We start from the raw sequence: 17944 nt of genomic DNA, 5'->3' as shown, positions 1-17944 counted from the left end.
CCCCCCCCCCCCCCCCCATGAATCAAGAATAAAAATATGTAATTTTCCTTAGTAAAAGCATCTTGATGTAAGAATTTTTAGATATTTGGACTGGAAAAAAGACAGAAATACCAAGTAAGAAAAGTATTTTTTGTAGTGTGGTTTTACCTGTGGTGATATAAATGGAGCACTTGTTAAATTTAAATAAGAATAGAGTTCTAACTCAGTAATAATATTACATTTTCACCCATTAAAACTTTTTGGTTGATGAAAGTTTTACGGATATTGTTAAATATGTATAAATTTACATCTGTGTCCTATCTCAAGCTACTCTACTGTCAGCTCAAGCTTTTGTCAAATCTGTCATGTTTCCAAGAAACAAAACATGTGTCACGGAATTCTACTGACGAGGCAAGTTGTTGGACCCAAGTGCAGTTTAATCAAATATCAAAACATAAAACAAAAACTTGGCAATACTTGAAACAAAGACTTGGCTAAACAAACCTCACCTACGCAGCAGATAACAACATAAATAACAGACAAGGACACACGGCAAACATGAGGGCTTAAATACACAGACTAAATGACAAGACAAGTGACACCTGTGAACAGTGATGAGACAATGAACCAATGACAGGACAAGACACAAGATCACATGAGGGCATGGGAGTCACATGACAATGAAACACATGACAAAACCAGGAAGCTGACAGAACAAGACAAAAGGCTTGTTCGACTTCACCCAGCAATGCGCAGACCGATCGGGGGCTGACTTGAAGCAGTGCATGCCGGTTAGAAATTTTGTCCGACTTGAGGCAGCGGCGACGCCACGTGACAGTGACGTATGTCAACAAAGTGCCGCGAGAGCGATTCGAGAGCAGCCGGCGAATACAGCCGGTGCAGTTTCTCCAGAGCAGCTGCTCGAGGCTGCAGGGGCTCTGATGACGACACAGCCGTTCCACGATTGGCCAGATTAACCGCATGACAGCGATCACGTGTGTTTCGTGTTTATTCTAAAACCTTCAGCTCCACTAATGCGCACAAATATGTTTTTTATAACAGTAAAACCTCCTTTCATGTAGTCGCGATGTTATATTGTCATGTTTATCAAAATATAACTGATTAAAAACATAGACCCCACTTCATTGATAGTGTAGGCTTATATGTTGAACTTTATTATTGTACAAACACACCATGGGGCCCTATTTTAACGATCTGAAACGCAAGTGTCAAAACGCGAAGCGCAAGTAACTTTGTGGGCGGGTCTCGGCGCTGTTGCTATTTTCCCGGCGGGATAAATGGCTCTTGCGCCCGGCGCAAATCTAAAATGGGTTGGTCTGAAGTAGCTTCATTATTCATAGGTGTGGTTTGGGCGTAACGTGAATAAACCAATCCGAGCGTCATCCAACATTCCCTTTAAAAGCAGGTGCGCAAGTTCCATTATGGATTGCTATTATTATGGCGTATTTACCAGGCGCACGCCAGGAGCGGTTCACAGCCGAGGAGACTGATGTTCTTTTAAGAGCAGTGAAAGACAGAGAAGTGAAGTTGTAATGTTGTACATTATGGTAAAGGTGATTTCACAGTCTTTTTTTTTTCAGTCTTTCAGTTTTTTCAGTTTTTCAGTCGATTTTTGTTCCTGGTTCTTGACGGACAAACCAATTTGTCAGATGTCCTTATATACATATATGTCTTGCCACTATTGGGCAAACAGGTCTTATCCTTAATTATTACAATTAGCCTGAATAATTTGTAAGCTAGATTTATGCCTATTTTTTCACATCTTCGTGGCACACCACAATGATTTCCGTCATATGACGGATGAAGATGAAGATATCTCATGTGTTAATATTTTTTTAGTGTAACAATTTATGATTTGCAAAAATAACTTGCATCTGTGTAGATTACATGAGCAAAGTGTATGCGCGTTGTGCACGCTATACATTATGGTCAAGCATGCGCCCTTAAAATAGCATAATGAACAACGCGCAACGCGCCACTGACTTTAGACTAGGTTTTTTCTGGTCAGTGGCGCAATTGTTTAATGAAACAGCAAAATAGCACCAGGGATTGTTTGCGCCGGAACACGCCTCCTTTTTTGCGCTGAACCGCCCAGGGAGCGCAAGTGCATTCACTAGTTTAGCGACGTGCTTCTGTGGAGGGAAAAGCGCGCTTTGCGCGGGTGCAAAATAGGAATGACACATGCGTCGGTGTACAAAGTCAATTGCGCTGGGTGCAAGATAGGGCCCCCTGTATTAAGCAGTACATGAAGTATTACATGACAATAATGTCTCTGAAACATCTGTGTATTGCCAAATATTCCATTTATTTCACTTCAGCTGATAAAGTGTGCAAACACAGCGCGAGCGTCACTGCGGGAAGCACAAAAGTGTCCGACTTCACGTCTCCGTTTGCAGCTCCTCCCCGCCTGTACGCAGCTACTCTCTCCGATCAGTTGCATCCAGCCGCAGCCGATGTCGAACACACCTAAACTTAGAAACATGACAGTAAACGTGATGAACTAAAAACATGAAACATGAACAAACACCAAAACACCATGTGACAACATGTCTTATAGTATATATCATAGACCGTAAAAAAATATGGACGATGAGACTTCATTGACTTCCGTTGACCATAGTTGAAGCTTTCATAGGCCCGCTCACGGCGCTGACATCTTGGGACCGAGTCTGCGCAGTAGCGATCTCGGGACCGGAGTTGCGCAGTAGAGAGCAGGAAGTAGAGGCGCGATTATCAAAAGCCCGCCCACACTCTCGCAGATGCAGAATAATTCATTGTGTTGGTGTGAAATAAACAGTTATGGGAATGTAGAAATTAAAGCTTAAGCTCCAATCTCCTCCCAAAAATCCCGAAAAAAGTCCGTTAGCGCCTCAGTGACAACTTCACTCAGAGAAGCCGTCAATCTCAGCTGTCAATCATGACGTCACACCCCCCGTTTTTATAGCATCAAATAACTCACTAAAACTAAATTCATTTAAAAAACGAACACTTGAAATGAAATTATCGTAATAAAAACTGCCTAAAATGACAGAACCCATCTTTAGGAAACAATTATTTGAAGTGTAATTTAATTGTTTAGTGTGTCTCGCTCTCCATTCAAATACATGGAGAGGCGGGGTTTAGGAGCTATACTGGGACCGGCCACCGGGGGGCGATCGGGGCGCGGAAGCTTCAATTTCTGACAGGAGCACTACAGGCTTGGTATATATATATATATTAGAAAAGGGACCGGCACCCGGGTATGTCCACAACATCGAATCGGGCCCCCTTTTAAAAAAGTTTGGACACCCTTGGCCTATCCCATCCTATCATCTTATGCGGATACAGAAACAGCAAATTGCTACTACCTCGTACTCTCTGTACTGGAGAGGGCGACTAATGAGGATGTTTGACGCATATGGGAAGTGAGGGAATTCGGACACTTGCGCCGGAAGGGCTGCCGCTTTTGCATAGTTTGTGCTTGCTGTTAAATAATCATTTGAAACTTAACAATCTGGCAGTAGTAACTAGTAGTAAGTAGTTACTCCAGTAGTAATGAAAAGGTTTATCTTCAACTTTGTCTTGGAAAGCATGTATAAACCTTAAATAAACAATTGAATCAAGTAAATGTATACCTGTATGTTATTACGCTGAAGCCACATTGGACCAGCAGTTTGGAAAATGGATGGATAGCGAGACGAGATGCGGGAATTCATTCAGGGTGCACATCACAGTGCATTATGGGTATTCTCTAGCTGTTGAGCATACATCGGTTGTACCCTCATTATTGTTGTGCATTGTGGGATTGAATGAGTGCACTCGATAATGTCCACTGTGGTTTCGGACACCACTATAAATGGCTGTCCCCTCAAATAGTGCCCTATTTAAGGGTATAAGGGGCGATTATGGACACAGCCTCAGACTAACTTGATAACACTCAAAACAATCAGTGATAAATTAAAGGGCAGTTTACACATTACCGTTTTCAACTTTTTGGGGGCTTGAAAACGGTTAAAAAACAGGTTTCAAAGTGTAAAATGATACCATTATTGTCTAACTGTGTAAACCACAAAAAGGCATATTTGTGAAAACTGTGAGGTCTTGCGCATGCGTATTGCGTGTTCAGTCTATAGGCGTGTTTTTCTTTTCAAAGTGACCTTGTCAATTACTGGCCTGGCGTGCATAATAATGGCGTTTGTAATCGTTTTTGCTGATCCGTGTGAATGGGGATTGTTTTGACAGTCGTTGTCGTGTAAACAGATAAAAATATTTCTGATAGGCAGAAAAAAGAGGAGTGGCTCATGTAGATTTCCTTTTTTAACTTCTCATTGAACTTTGCTGAGGAAGTCACAGAGGACATTGTTAGTGCCGTCAATTCAATTACCCCCTCATCATAAAAAAAAGCAAAAAAAGAAAGACACATGGTGAGAATAGGCTAATTAATCCAATAATGACAGTACGTGTTGAAATGTGACCTAAATGGATGATGATGATATGATAAGAAATTAATGCATTTTGACACCAGCAGTGTTTTTTTTTTTTTTTTTTTTTACTTTTTTTTCTTTTTCTTTTTTAACATGATTTACTTGTTAATGAATCCATTCTCTGCTTCAAAAGGAATTTCATTTACATAGCTGGTGTTTTTATTTTCTCTACGCAATCCTCTGTTGGCTTTTCCTACACGGGACTTAAAAACCTTCTCCTCCTACTCACAATCTGGCCATTCCACTGTGGGATAATTAGCTCCAAATTGTGGACTTTAAAAATGTTGAAATAAATGGGATGAGAATCCTGTGGAGAAATAAGCAGGCATTGTAATGAGGTTAGCTGGGACGTGAATCAGCATCGGCATGCAGAGATCTGTGAATGAATGTCGACGTGAGCCTGTGGTGGTGATGGTGCATATATCAACACCATCATCATTGAAGAGGTCAAAAGATAGTTCTGGCTTCAAAAACAGTTCATAAATAAATAAGCATTTAAAAATAGACTTAAGGCGCATACATCTAAGGGCAAGGTTGACATTTCGGTATGTCTCCTGACCTGGCATCGATGATTTGGCAACTTGTTTGTAGTATCTGAAAGTCAGTACAAATGGCAGACCAAAGGGTGAGAGAACAACAAACACCAGTGGGATCAAAGCTAATCCATCAAAGTGTGTTGGCCAAGTAAATTAGTCTGGGACGGAAAGATAACTTCATATTAGGTCTGTTCATTACTCTCTGCCTGCTCAATCCTTACATAATTGCAAATGATGCATGTCTCTTCAAATATGTTGTTGTGGAAAGTCTGTGGTTCATTTGGAATATCTGTTTTAATTGATTTAATGTAGTATTACATATTTTTGTGGTAATTCTGGTTGAGATCTGATTAGATTTCCTGAGACCAAAGAGGTTATGATTTTTTTTAATTACTATTATGAGCATGAACGACACTCACTCAAAGATTCCTAGAAAATATTTTATCAAATTTTGATTGGCTTCATAAACCTGCTCTAAAAATCATATGACAAGAGCTAAGATCTTTAAGATCTTAAATGCATGAATGTTTCACCAATCATTGTACATATTCAGGTCTTTAGCGGATCTATATCTAACACGGATGGATCTCTACCTGTCCCGATAATATAAAACTCTCGTGATATTAGAGTAACAATTACAGAAGGATAAAATAAAGCATATTTTAGCACCTTTTGGAGCTTGGAAGGGTTCAGTTTGAGCTGATGTTTTATACCATCATCACTGTCCTCTTCAGAGCTCATTTACCAGTACATTCAGCATCAGGCTCATATTCACGATCTCAAACATATTCATTTCAACATCTTCATCATTTCATTTTCAACATTTTGAATCAATATTTTGATCGCTGACAGCTTCTTCACCAGATCCAAGTGACAGTGACTTATATTTGATTGCGTGAATACTAGTAAATTGCTGAGCCATTTCAAGTTTTGCTGATACTTCCTAATATGTAGTTTTCTGACTGCGATAACTATGAGTGAAACATCACTTCATCATTGTGTATTAGACATTGCCACCTTGTGGAATAAAGGTGAATTGCACTTATTCAGTCATCAAAGATTCCATTATTGTTGCGCAGAAAAAATTCTTACACCCTTACACACCCCGGGTCATTAGCGACCCTAAACATTTTTATTTTTTTTTACAAAAAAATGATTGAGAAAACAGGCACTCTTTTATAAGTGTATTATTGTTCATAATGAATTGATTGAGGAATACTAAGAATGCTGATGTCTAATTTTAAAAAACAAATGAGGAGAGTAGTGAATGACGTCTCAGGTCAATAAAAACCAAAAGTTATGCGTTTAAGGGTTAACTATACATTCTAAAAAAAAGGTTCTATATGGCACCAAAAATGGTTCTTGAAAAATGGCTCGTAAACCTTTTTTAGTGCTATATAGCACCAATTTTGCTGCTTCAGTGGTTCTTCAGCGGTTCTTCAGAGGTTCTTCACCGGTTCTTTGACTAAGGTGCTATAAAGTCTGGTTTCAAGTTGGTTTCACACACACTGCTGCAGCACACACACACCCCAACGGCTCTGGTCTAGACTAGAGACACAAGAGCGCAGAGCAGATCATATGTGCAAGTAGGCGCAGACATTTAACTTATCGAACCCATTTAAATGCTGCATAGAAGGCTGTATTTCAAAGCAATATGGAGGAAACTATGGCTTTACCAAACAGAAAGGCTCTAGTCAAACTGTGTTATTATTAATGAAACGCTATTGGCTGTTTTAAAAAAAGGGGGCGAGCTGCTTACAGCTGGAGCCGTTTCAGGGGAAATTACGTCAACATCATCCTCTGAAGAACCGCTGTTTTGGTGCCATATAGAACCTTTTTTTTAGAGTGTAGCAGCTAGCATTAAGGCTGTGTACATCTTTTTCTGATGTCCTAAGCAACAGATTGATCCACACACTTTCACATTAGACAGAAGAGTAAATACTAAATAAATGAAGGGACTGGTAAAAGTGCCATATTTTCATTAGAATAGTTTTTTTTGGTCTTCATTTAATTCTATTCGTGCTTTTATGTCATAATTTTTAATGCAACATTACTTATCACTGCTTAGTTTTGGTAACTTATAATTGTGATTTAATGTGTGCTACAAAAATGTGCTTTAAATAAAATATGACCAGATAATTGCTTTGCATTTACTATTACAATCATTTTTTATGATGATAATTATTATTGTTATTATTGTTATATTTTTCTTAAATCTAATAATAATAATAGTGAATACATTTTTAACTAAAGCTGTAAGAAGATAAAGCATATTTGTTCTTCATGGGACATCTCACATCACCCAGCTACAGTAAATCATTCCTTTTCATCCACTACAGTAATTTTGATTATTATTATTTAAAATAATGTGTTAAATATTAACGTTATTATTAATGTTAATAAAGACTAGGTAGTGTGCTTGATTAAATTAATTTAAGATTGTGTGAATGTAGCCTTTTTTTTTTGTTCTTTTTTTTTTTTTTTTTGAATGATTCCTTTTCGGTCCACTAGAGTGCACTGTTACATCACACACACTGCATTTGTTTAAGCCTCTTTCTGCAGCACGTCATAGGTGCACCGCCACCGACCATCGCTCTGTTCTCACGAAATTGAATACAAATTACATATGCCAGACATTTATACGCTACAATAAGCCATTACATGTTTGCACACAAAGCATAACATTTTCAATTTCAATAACCACACACTGACTCCTGCTGTAGCCTATAATGAATGCATCATGAGTCGCTGAATCATGAAATCAAAGCGCTGCCTGCAGAAGAAAGGCTTGCTCAATATCTCACCATGCCCACAGTGAAATTTTTATTTTGGGCTGAAAAGGCAGTCCTCGAGTGTATATATAATGAAAAAGAGAGAAAATCCAACAGCATTTTACATCTAACAATCTAACTAGCCTACTGTGATAAATAATTCACAGATTAGAATCAAAGACAGTGACAAACTTAGTTGTTCTAAATGAACATGAACATATAGGGCATTGTATAAAGGGCATATATAATATGGGAAAAAATAGATTTTGCTCAGTAGAGTTAGTGTATCTGTTTCAGCTGTTTTGGAAATCTGGCCTACCTGCTCAAGATACCCGTAGGCTAGTTAACGTCGGCATGAAAGTGATAGTCTTTTCATCCCTATTGTTCCGTATATTCGAGTGAAACGGCATTTAGAACAAGAAAAAAAATGTAGGCCGTGACTTGATCCATCTGGTATTAAATTGAAAAGAAATGTAGGCCGTGACTTGATCCATCTGGTATTAAATTGATCGCTGGTGCTGGATTGTTGGGGTTTGCTAAAGAATGGTAGCCTGACGTCGTCATACTCAGATTCTAGTCAGAATATGGCCCTGTCCCAAATGGCACACTTCATGTGCACTTTCGGACACGAGACTGTGTCCCAATTGTCATATTAGGTCTCAGAAGGGTGCTCGCGAGCGACCCTTTGAGGTCGATATGCGGCCTCGATGCGCACTTCTGCCGAGCCTGCACTGGTGCGGGTTACGCAGCGGACTTATGCTGCGTTCCAGGCAGGTTTTTGAGCCCGTAAGTTACGACTTCAAAGTCGTTCCAGGCAAAGTCACGCCAAACTGCCTGAGCTGTAGTTAGATGTAAACAAAGAATGGCGAACCGTACGGGGCTTATGCTCATTTACAATCATTTCTATCGCCAAAGGTGCTTACTCCTTGCTTATTTGAGGGAAACCGAGGAGAAAAAATGGCGCACAAGGCAAGAGAAGCTGTTATACCTTTTATTTTACGTTATTTGTATATTTGGAAATGTATTTGGTAATCATTTATTCTTGCACTCAATGGCCTGAAAACTAGCTAACACTAGAAAAGCTGCTGATAATGCATAACATTTGCAGATAAATAACGTTAGAGCAATACCATATTTGGTTTTTAATGTACGACTTCCATAAACACCGCGTCCATAGGGGCTGCCATTGTTGCTTCGCGGGCTATGTGACGTCAGAGCTTGTACTGGGAGTACATCGATCTAGTACGAGTTCACGGGTGGGAAGTCACGGGTTGACTGCCGTTCCAGTGCACTTTCAAGGGTAGAAAGTTGGAAAAAACACGGGTTACGGGTTGCCTGGAACGCGGCATTATTCCCGGCAATCAAAGCGGCATTACGTCATGAAAGTGCGGACTCAGCGGAAGACCGTGAGGGTTTAGGGTGCCCATTGGGCTGTGATTATGGGGCTTTTCAACTAAGAGGCAACCTCCCGCAGTTTCTCTTGAAGTCAATACGGAAGTGACTTAAACTGCAATTCATCGACTGGCCGCTAGGGACAGGTTCTAGAAGGGAGCAGAATCTCATTGAGCCCCATGTTAAAATGCCCAACTTTACAGCAGAAAAACACATGTTTACAGCCTGGTACAAATTGTGGTTTTGGTCTATATAGCTAATTTTGCCCTTCATGACAACTGTGAGGGGGGTGAATTATTTTATAACTCATTTGTTTACATTATATAAAGCCTTAAAGTCCTGCATAATAAAGGGCATGGCCACTTTGAGTGACAGGTGGATAGCCATTTATCTGCTGTCTGTTAGTCACAAAGATGGCAACGGCCAGCACGTCCCTACTTTGCGCTTCAAAACTGCTCCTCAGAATCCTATGGGTGACGTCACGGACACTACGTCCATATTTTTTTTTACAGTATATGGTTTCAACCGACCCAGGAAAGAAAATGCCTCTGCAAAATGCATCAGAGCAACGGAGTAAGTGACGTGTTGAGTGACACATAGTTGTCAACAGAACTCAACTGCATGCACGCAGGGAGAAGTAGAAGAAGAAGATGAGTGTAAACGATCTTTTCTGTGTTGTAAAAAGGAATTTAAGGATAGTACACGAAGTATACTTACCAACACGATCATCATTTTTGAGAGAAATAGTAAAGGTGAATGCATATACAAACAAGTTCTCCGTTTAGGATTAGAACGAATTCAAACCAAGCGCTCTTTGGTTATTGATCATCTGTCCATCATCGTATAAAGCCCGCCCTGACAATTTTATTGGTCCGAACAGCTCTGGTTCAGCATAGTTGCTCCACAACGGATCAAATCCAAACCGAATTTCCCAACCTCATGTTGTGAGCAGGGCTAAGTTCGTCTGGCACCCAGGCTAATAGAATGGTGCAGGTATGACATAATTTTGTAGGCCAGAACGCGGAACGGGTTACTATTTTAGCACTTTGTTCCATCGTCTCAAAGTCAACTTTTTTAATGGGATTTTAATTAAAGGTTTGAAATAAGGTCTGTGACACTTTCACGTTTTTTACAATGACATAAAATACAGCAATATTTCCCCACTTGTGATTTTTTCAAAGCAGTTACGTGTCTTGAAAATGGGACTACAGAGGCAGTCGGGGAGATTAAACGTCATCACACCAAACAGGTAGGCTAACCTCCGTCTGCTTTTACAGCCTTGTTATGCTCATAATTGTGCTGTTATAAACTATTCTAACTCAAACGTTCTGGGAACAGGTTTTTAGATAAGAACTGAAAGAGTTGTGGGAAGCTTTGTGATGGTGACGTTGAAGTCGTAGGGCAGTTTGTAAACCATGTTTCTGGCAACTGCATATTGGCTTCAAAATTCATAAAAATTGTGTTAATCTGTGAAAATTATCTTGATGGACAAAACGTGTAAATATCATAAACTTTTGTAGATCACAGAGTTTGTTTTTTTTGGGATTGGGATGTTGTCGAGGGAACCAGTGTGATGCTAACTGCCCACTGTCATACAAAGTGTGACAGTGCCAATTGTCAAATACATGTGGGACTGTCACAAACTAAGGTCCTAGAACTGCAGTCCTGAAACGGCAGCCTCCTGTATCGAGGCTATATGCACACTGGACAACAGCTTGTGCGGTGAGTGCGAGTGGATTCTAACTTCAACACCTGTGATTGGCCATTACGTTTTAGAAATCAACAAACATGTCTGTGATTGGCTACATTACTCACCGAAGGAAAACACTTTGGAAATTGAATAATTTGACAAGTGCAACTACAGAAACGCACTGACTCTTTTTTGATAATAATGCTATTATTACATATTCTTACAGAGGATTACAGCTTGATGGGCAGCTTTTCCCTCTAAAAGCAATCAGTAGCCGAAGCAGTAAATCCTGAGCAGTGCCAGTGCACTGCCTGGGCTGTGTTTTGAGTGAGAAAATGACGCAGTATTATCAAGTCCATCTGCCTCTGTCCGGAGGGGGGCACAGGGATGTCCATGGGGTCCGTGGCCAAGCCTACCCCGACCCCCCTCTGGTGCCGGGCCTTGTTTTGTGTGTTTTTCATGGCATTCATGCTGTAAACCAAATACTGTATTTTTGCCACTCAGTGGGGTGTAACGGCAGTCACTCCAGCTGACATTGACGTCACGTGCATCCCCTCTATTGCATGAATCTTCGGTGCTTCTCAAACGGAAGGCTGCATCCTGGAGGCTGTGTCTTCCTCAGCATTAAATGCTAGAATGAGACGGTCTAGTTCAGGGGTGCCCAAACTCAATCCTGGAGGGCCACTGTCCGGCAGAGTTTAGTTCCAACTTGCCTCAATACACCTGCCTGGAGGTTACTAGTATGCATAGTAAGACATTGATTAGCGAGTTCCGTGTGTTTAATTGACAGTAAGCCCCGCCCCCCTTAGTTACTGTTGCTAACTCGGACAAACAAACTGAGTTTCTATTTCTTACAATGTACAGCTGTCAGTGTGAAAACCTTATCCCAAGATGTTTTTGGACACAGCATGTAGCGTATACCCCGTCCGAATGATGGCCAAACTTTACTGATGGTTTATGAAGTTTATTACATCGTTTTTCACTAAAAAAATCATCGTAAGAGCTGAACAAACAAACAAAGCATAAGAAGTGCGCATTAACATCTCATTCACAAACTCTCTCTCTCTAGCCCTCTCTCCGTGGCATTACCATTAACATGCACAGAAAATAACACAAAAACACTCACAGTAAACAAACATATACACAGACCTTATACCTTTTCGGGAGTGCAGTTAATAACTGGTGAACTTTGTATCTGCAAAACAACTTTGATAAACTGCGTGCGAGCTCTCCCTTTCACTACCCGTAGACTATAATACCCATCAAAACAGTCCTCCTTATAAGACAGACAATGAAGACCTTTAAACATATCTAAACTCACAGAAATAAAATGGGAATAAAATAAATATGGTGAGAGATTAATTTGGAAGCGATGGTTTACAGATCTCAATGCAAACGGGAGAAGCCTCTTGTTACGATCGCAGATGATAACATACAGGATCAACAGTGTTCATGTACCGCAGGGTAATATTACATAAATTCACATTTAATTAGTTTAATATGGAGAGATGCACTGAAATGTAGACCTTCGTGTTTCTGACCTACACCGTTGCATGAGAACAGTACTGTTGCCAACAAATTTTCAGGGGAAGTTGCTAAAGGTAGATCGAGTTGTTGCTAAAAGTTGCTAAATGACGTTGTGACGTTGTTGTGAGGTTCGTGTGACGGTAAGGAAGAAGACAAAGGGGTCAGCTTACTGGAACTTGTGCTGGTTTATTGAACTCAGTTTACTCAGGTTATAATACTGTGCACTTCGCACAAACATAAAGGTTCCTCATAAAGTTTCATAAATTCTCAATCGTCGGTTTCTCTCCAGCAGTTTCTCTCTCTGCTTTCTTTCCCAGCCGAGTTCCAGTCTTTCTCTCCGTCTCCAGCTCTCTCTCCTTTCTCTCTCGTTTCCTCCCGGCCTATGTACTCTCTCCATGCCAATTACTGCAACAAGAGACAGGTGTTCATCATCTGTGCTTGATCCACTTACGTGCCGCTCGTCCTCTGACTCTCTCTCCCGTCACAGACTTCGCTAAACCACTCCCCCCTCGCCACATACCCCCACCACCCGACTCAGGCCGGGGAGCCATCCGGACTGCAGCCCCCCCCCCCCCCCCCCCCCCATTTCTGGAAAGGAAGTCAGCCACAACCATCTGCGCCCCCGGCCTGTGGACCACCTTGAACTTAAACGGCTGTAAAGCTAGATACCAACGGGTGATCTGCGCGTTGGTATCCTTCATGCGGTGGAGCCACTTCAGAGGGGCGTGGTCCGAACAGAGGGTGAACTCCCTCCCCAGGAGATAATACCGGAGGGTGAGCACGGCCCACCGAATCGCCAGGCACTCCTTTTCTATGGTGCTGTATATCGTCTCTCTCTTAGAGAGCTTGCGACTGATGTACAGCACCGGCCGCTCCTCACCCTCCCTCTCCTGGGTTAGGACTGCCCCCAGCCCCCTGTCCGACGTATCCGTCTGTAACACAAAAGGGAGAGAAAAATCAGGTGACTGTAAGAGCGGCCCGCCACATAGAGCAGCCTTCACCTGGGTAAAAGCCTGCTGGCACAGCTCTGACCACTGGACCGGGTCTGGCGCTTCCTTTTTAGTGAGGTCAGTCAGCGGGCTGGTGAGGTCCGAATAATTAGGAACAAATCTCCTATAGTATCCTGCCAGCCCCAAGAACTGCCTCACCTCCTTTTTGGTCTTGGTTTCCGGACAGGTCGCAACTGCAGCTGTCTTGTCAATTTGTGGACGCACCTGCCCATGACCCAAGTGGAAACCCAGATACTCACCTCCACGCGCCCAATCGCACACTTCTTCGGGTTGGCCGTCAGCCCGGCCATCCTCAGCAACCTCAGGACCGCGCGCACGTGCTCCATATGCCGCTGCCAATCGTTACTATAGATGATAATATCATCCAAGTAGGCAGCGGCATATGCAGTGTGCGGCCGGAGAATTTTATCCATGAGGCGCTGAAACGTGGCCGGAGCCCCAAACAACCCGAATGGAAGCGTAACAAATTGGTGTAACCCAAACGGCGTCGTGAAGGCTGTTTTTTCCTTAGATAGAGGCGTTAAGGGGATCTGCCAATATCCCTTCGTCAAATCCAGTGTCGAATAAAATCGAGCTGAACCCAGCCGATCGAGCAACTCGTCAACCCTTGGCATTGGATATGCGTCGAACTTCGACACAGCGTTCACCTTGCGATAGTATACACAGAACCGGACCGAGCCGTCCGTTTTAGGCACCAAAACTATCGGGCTAGCCCAGTCACTGTATGACTCTTCTATTACTCCCATGTCCAGCATTGCCTCTAATTCGTCCTGAACCACCTTTTTTTTGTGTTCCGGCAAACGATAGGGCCGGCTGCGAACTATCACGCCCGGCTCCGTCTCAATGTGGTGCTGAATGAGGTCAGTTCGGCCGGGTAGGGGCGAGAACACATCGGAAAAACCTTTCTGCAACTGGGCTAGGTCAGTGAGCTGCAAGGGCGAGAGATGATCTCCCCCCGGGGCCAGCGCGATAGATGAGCTTTTCGTGCTCGCCTCTGGCCCGAGATCATCCTCCCCACTCACCGCCGTTGCTAGCATCACTGACCCCACCTCGCTCCATTTTTTTAGGAGGTTAAGGTGGTATATTTGATGCGCTCCGCTCCTATCTGACCGAATTACCTCATAATCGAGATCCCCCACCCGCCGTGTGACCACAAACGGCCCTTGACACTTGGCGAGTAATTTTGAGCTGGAAGTGGGGAGTAATATAAGCACTTTATCTCCCGGTGCAAATTCGCGGAGTTTAGTTCCCCTGTTATATAGCCGGCTTTATTTGTCCCGAGCCTGTAACAAATTCTCCATAGATAGCCGCCCCAATGTGTGGAGTTTTGTTCTCAGGTCCATGACATACTGAATTTCGTTTTTCGCGGGCGAAGGTCCGTCCTCCCAAGCTTCTCTGAGAACGTCTAACACCCCGCGGGGCTGACGTCTGTAGAGGAGCTTGAACGGGGAAAACCCCGTGGAGGCTTGCGGGACCTCACGCACGGCAAACAACAGGGGATCCAACCATCTATCCCAATTTTTGGCGTCTTCCTGTACGAACTTTCGAATCATTGTCTTCAACGTGCGATTAAATCGTTCCACCAAGCCGTCCGTTTGTGGGTGATAAATGCTGGTGCGAATCGATTTAATGCCCAATAATTCATAAAGTTTGCGTAGTGTACGTGACATAAACGCCGTGTCCTGATCAGTGAGGATCTCTTTCGGGATCCCCACTCGGGAGATTAAGCGAAACAACGCATCCACAACACTTTTAGCCGAAATGCTGCGGAGGGCAATTGCTTCGGGGTATCGTGTTGCATAATCCACCAGGACTAATGCAAAACGATGCCCTCGTGAAGATCACTCTAATGATCCGATGAGGTCCATACCAATTCTTTCGAAGGGGACCTGCATCAATGGAAGAGGGCGCAATGGCGCTTTTGGTACGGCCGGCGGATTTACCAGCTGACATTCACGACACGACACGCACCACCTGCGCACGTTCTCGTGAATGCCCGGCCAAAAGAACCGGACCATTAAACGATTCAGTGTCGCCGCTTGCCCTAAATGTCCTGCCATCGGATTAGAGTGAGCCGCCTGAAAAAGCATTTCCCGATGGCTCTTCGGAACTAACAACTGAGTTGTATCCTGTTTTGTCTGAGTGTCTTGGACCACTCGATACAACCTGTCTTTTATTATGGCAAAATAAGGATAAGAGACCGATTGTTCAGGGTGGATGAACTGACCTTCAATCGCTCGGACCTGAGCAAACGCATTTCTTAAAGTCTCATCCTGGGATTGTTCCAGAGGGAAGTCATCACGTTCGCTGAGGTTTAGCCTCTCCACAACGCTCGGCCCCCCCCCGGTTCAGTCTCTCCCACCTGCACAACCGCTCTCTCTCCCCGCCTTGTTTCCCGCCAAGAAACATCCGCACATAAAACCCCCAATAATTCTCTAAAAGCCGGCCAATTAGTTCCCAAAATCAGCGGATGTCGGAGATGCGGACTAACCGCCACCTCCACTCTATGCTTTTGTCCCCGAAATTGAACGACGGCAGTCATCAGCGGATAATTCACCACATCCCCGTGCACACACCGTACCTTAACCATGCGGCTCCTATTCAATGCCAACGGCTGTATCAGGCTTTGATGGATGGATGTTTGGTTACATCCTGAATCCACCAAAGCCGGATAGGTACCCCCCTGGATACTCACTGGTATCTGGTACAGCCCGTCTCGATCGAGGGCAGCCTGTGGCGCGTCGGGGACCCGGATCAACGTCCCCACCTCCATCACTGGACAGCGGTCTATGAAGTGGCCCGGGTCCCCGCAGCGCCAACAGGCCGGCCCAGGCTTCCCCGCCGCCCCGGTGGCAGCAAGCGGATCAATAAATTGGCGTGGAGAGAGGGAGGAAACGGGACCCGCAGACAAGTGCCGCTCCGTTGGCTCCACGCCCCTGGGTGGCGCTCGTGCTCCTAAGAACCGCTCCGGGAAACCTCCAGCCCTTCCCCTGCACCCCGGTTCTGGAAGCCCCCCCTCGTCCTGGGAGCCGGAACCGGCCTGTAAAGAGACGGGGAAGAAACAGAACAAAACCGCCGGCAGGGATTCGCCGACCCCCGGGCACGCCACCAGCTGGTCCTCCACCAGTTCGATGGCCTTCAGCAGCGACGCCGGCCAGTGGCACTGGACCCACCGCGCGGTTTCCCTGGGCAGCCGCGCAATTAACTGCTCCAGCACCACTCGTTCTACGATCTGGTCGACGTCGCTCTTGTCAGCCATCAGCCATCTGCGGCAAGCATCCCGGAGCTGCTGGGCCATCATGAAGGGCCGGCCGCTCTCCCCCAAGGTCAGCGATCGGAACCGCTGACGATGTTGTTCGGGGGAAAGACCGACCCGTTGGAGGATGGCCCGTCGAAGGTCGTCATATACCAGGAGGTTCTGAACTGGCAGTTGCTGGGCTGCGATCTGCGCCTCCCCTGACAGCAGCGGGATGAGGTGAACTGGCCAGTCCAACCGCTGCCACCCACACGCTTCAGCGGACCGTTCGAATAGGTCCAGGAAAGCCTCCGGATCATCCTGCGGCCCCATCTTGCTGAGCTGCATGTGGGTGGCCGGGGCCGGGGTCGATGGTGTTCCCCCGGCCGGAACCTCCCGGTCTATCCAGGTCCGGATCAGCTCGCGGTCCTGCTGCTGGGTCAGGAGGAGCGCCTGGAACCGCCGCTCCTACTCCTCTCTAACCTCCAGCATCGTCTGGTGGTGTTCATGGTGCAGGCCCGCGAGTGACTGGATAATCTCCGCAAATGGCGTACCGGTCGTGGACGGGGCTTGCATGGTGGCGGCTCTGGTCTTCTTCCTATCCTGGGTTTTCGGCACCAGTGTTGTGAGGTTCGTGTGACGGTAAGGAAGAAGACAAAGGGGTCGGCTTACTGGAACTCGTGTTGGTTTATTGAACTCAGTTTACTCAGGTTATAATACTGTGCACTTCGCACAAACATAAAGGTTCCTCATAAAGTTTCATAAATTCTCAATCGTCGGTTTCTCTCCAGCAGTTTCTCTCTCTGCTTTCTTTCCCAGCCGAGTTCCAGTCTTTCTCTCCGTCTCCAGCTCTCTCTCCTTTCTCTCTCGTTTCCTCCCGACCAATGTACTCTCTCCACGCCAATTACTGCAACAAGAGACAGGTGTTCATCATCTGTGCTTGATCCACTTACGCCACGCTCGTCCTCTGACTCTCTCTCCCGTCACAGACTTCGCTAAACCTCGCCCCCCTTGCGATTACATTACGTAATCGCAAGGCAAATCTACGCCATTATGTAACACGTAGATATTATTTGAAATGCTCATTTAGATTTGTTTGTAAAATAAATTAAAGCAATGTGTTAATATGTACGGATCGAGCCCCACACGACGTGCAAGAAAAAAAAAAGTAAATTGTGCGCAAAATTTACAAATTTGTTCCCTCGATTTGCTAAACCGTCCACACGATTTACTCATTTGTTCCCTCGATTTATAAATCGCGTGCACGATTTAGCCTACTCGTTTTTTTCCTGCATGTCACATGCAGGGCTCTGTAAATAT

This window comes from Gobio gobio, assembly GCF_949357685.1.
Source record: "Gobio gobio genome assembly, chromosome: 20".
NCBI lineage: Eukaryota > Metazoa > Chordata > Actinopteri > Cypriniformes > Gobionidae > Gobio > Gobio gobio.
This window is presented reverse-complemented; position numbering follows the sequence as displayed.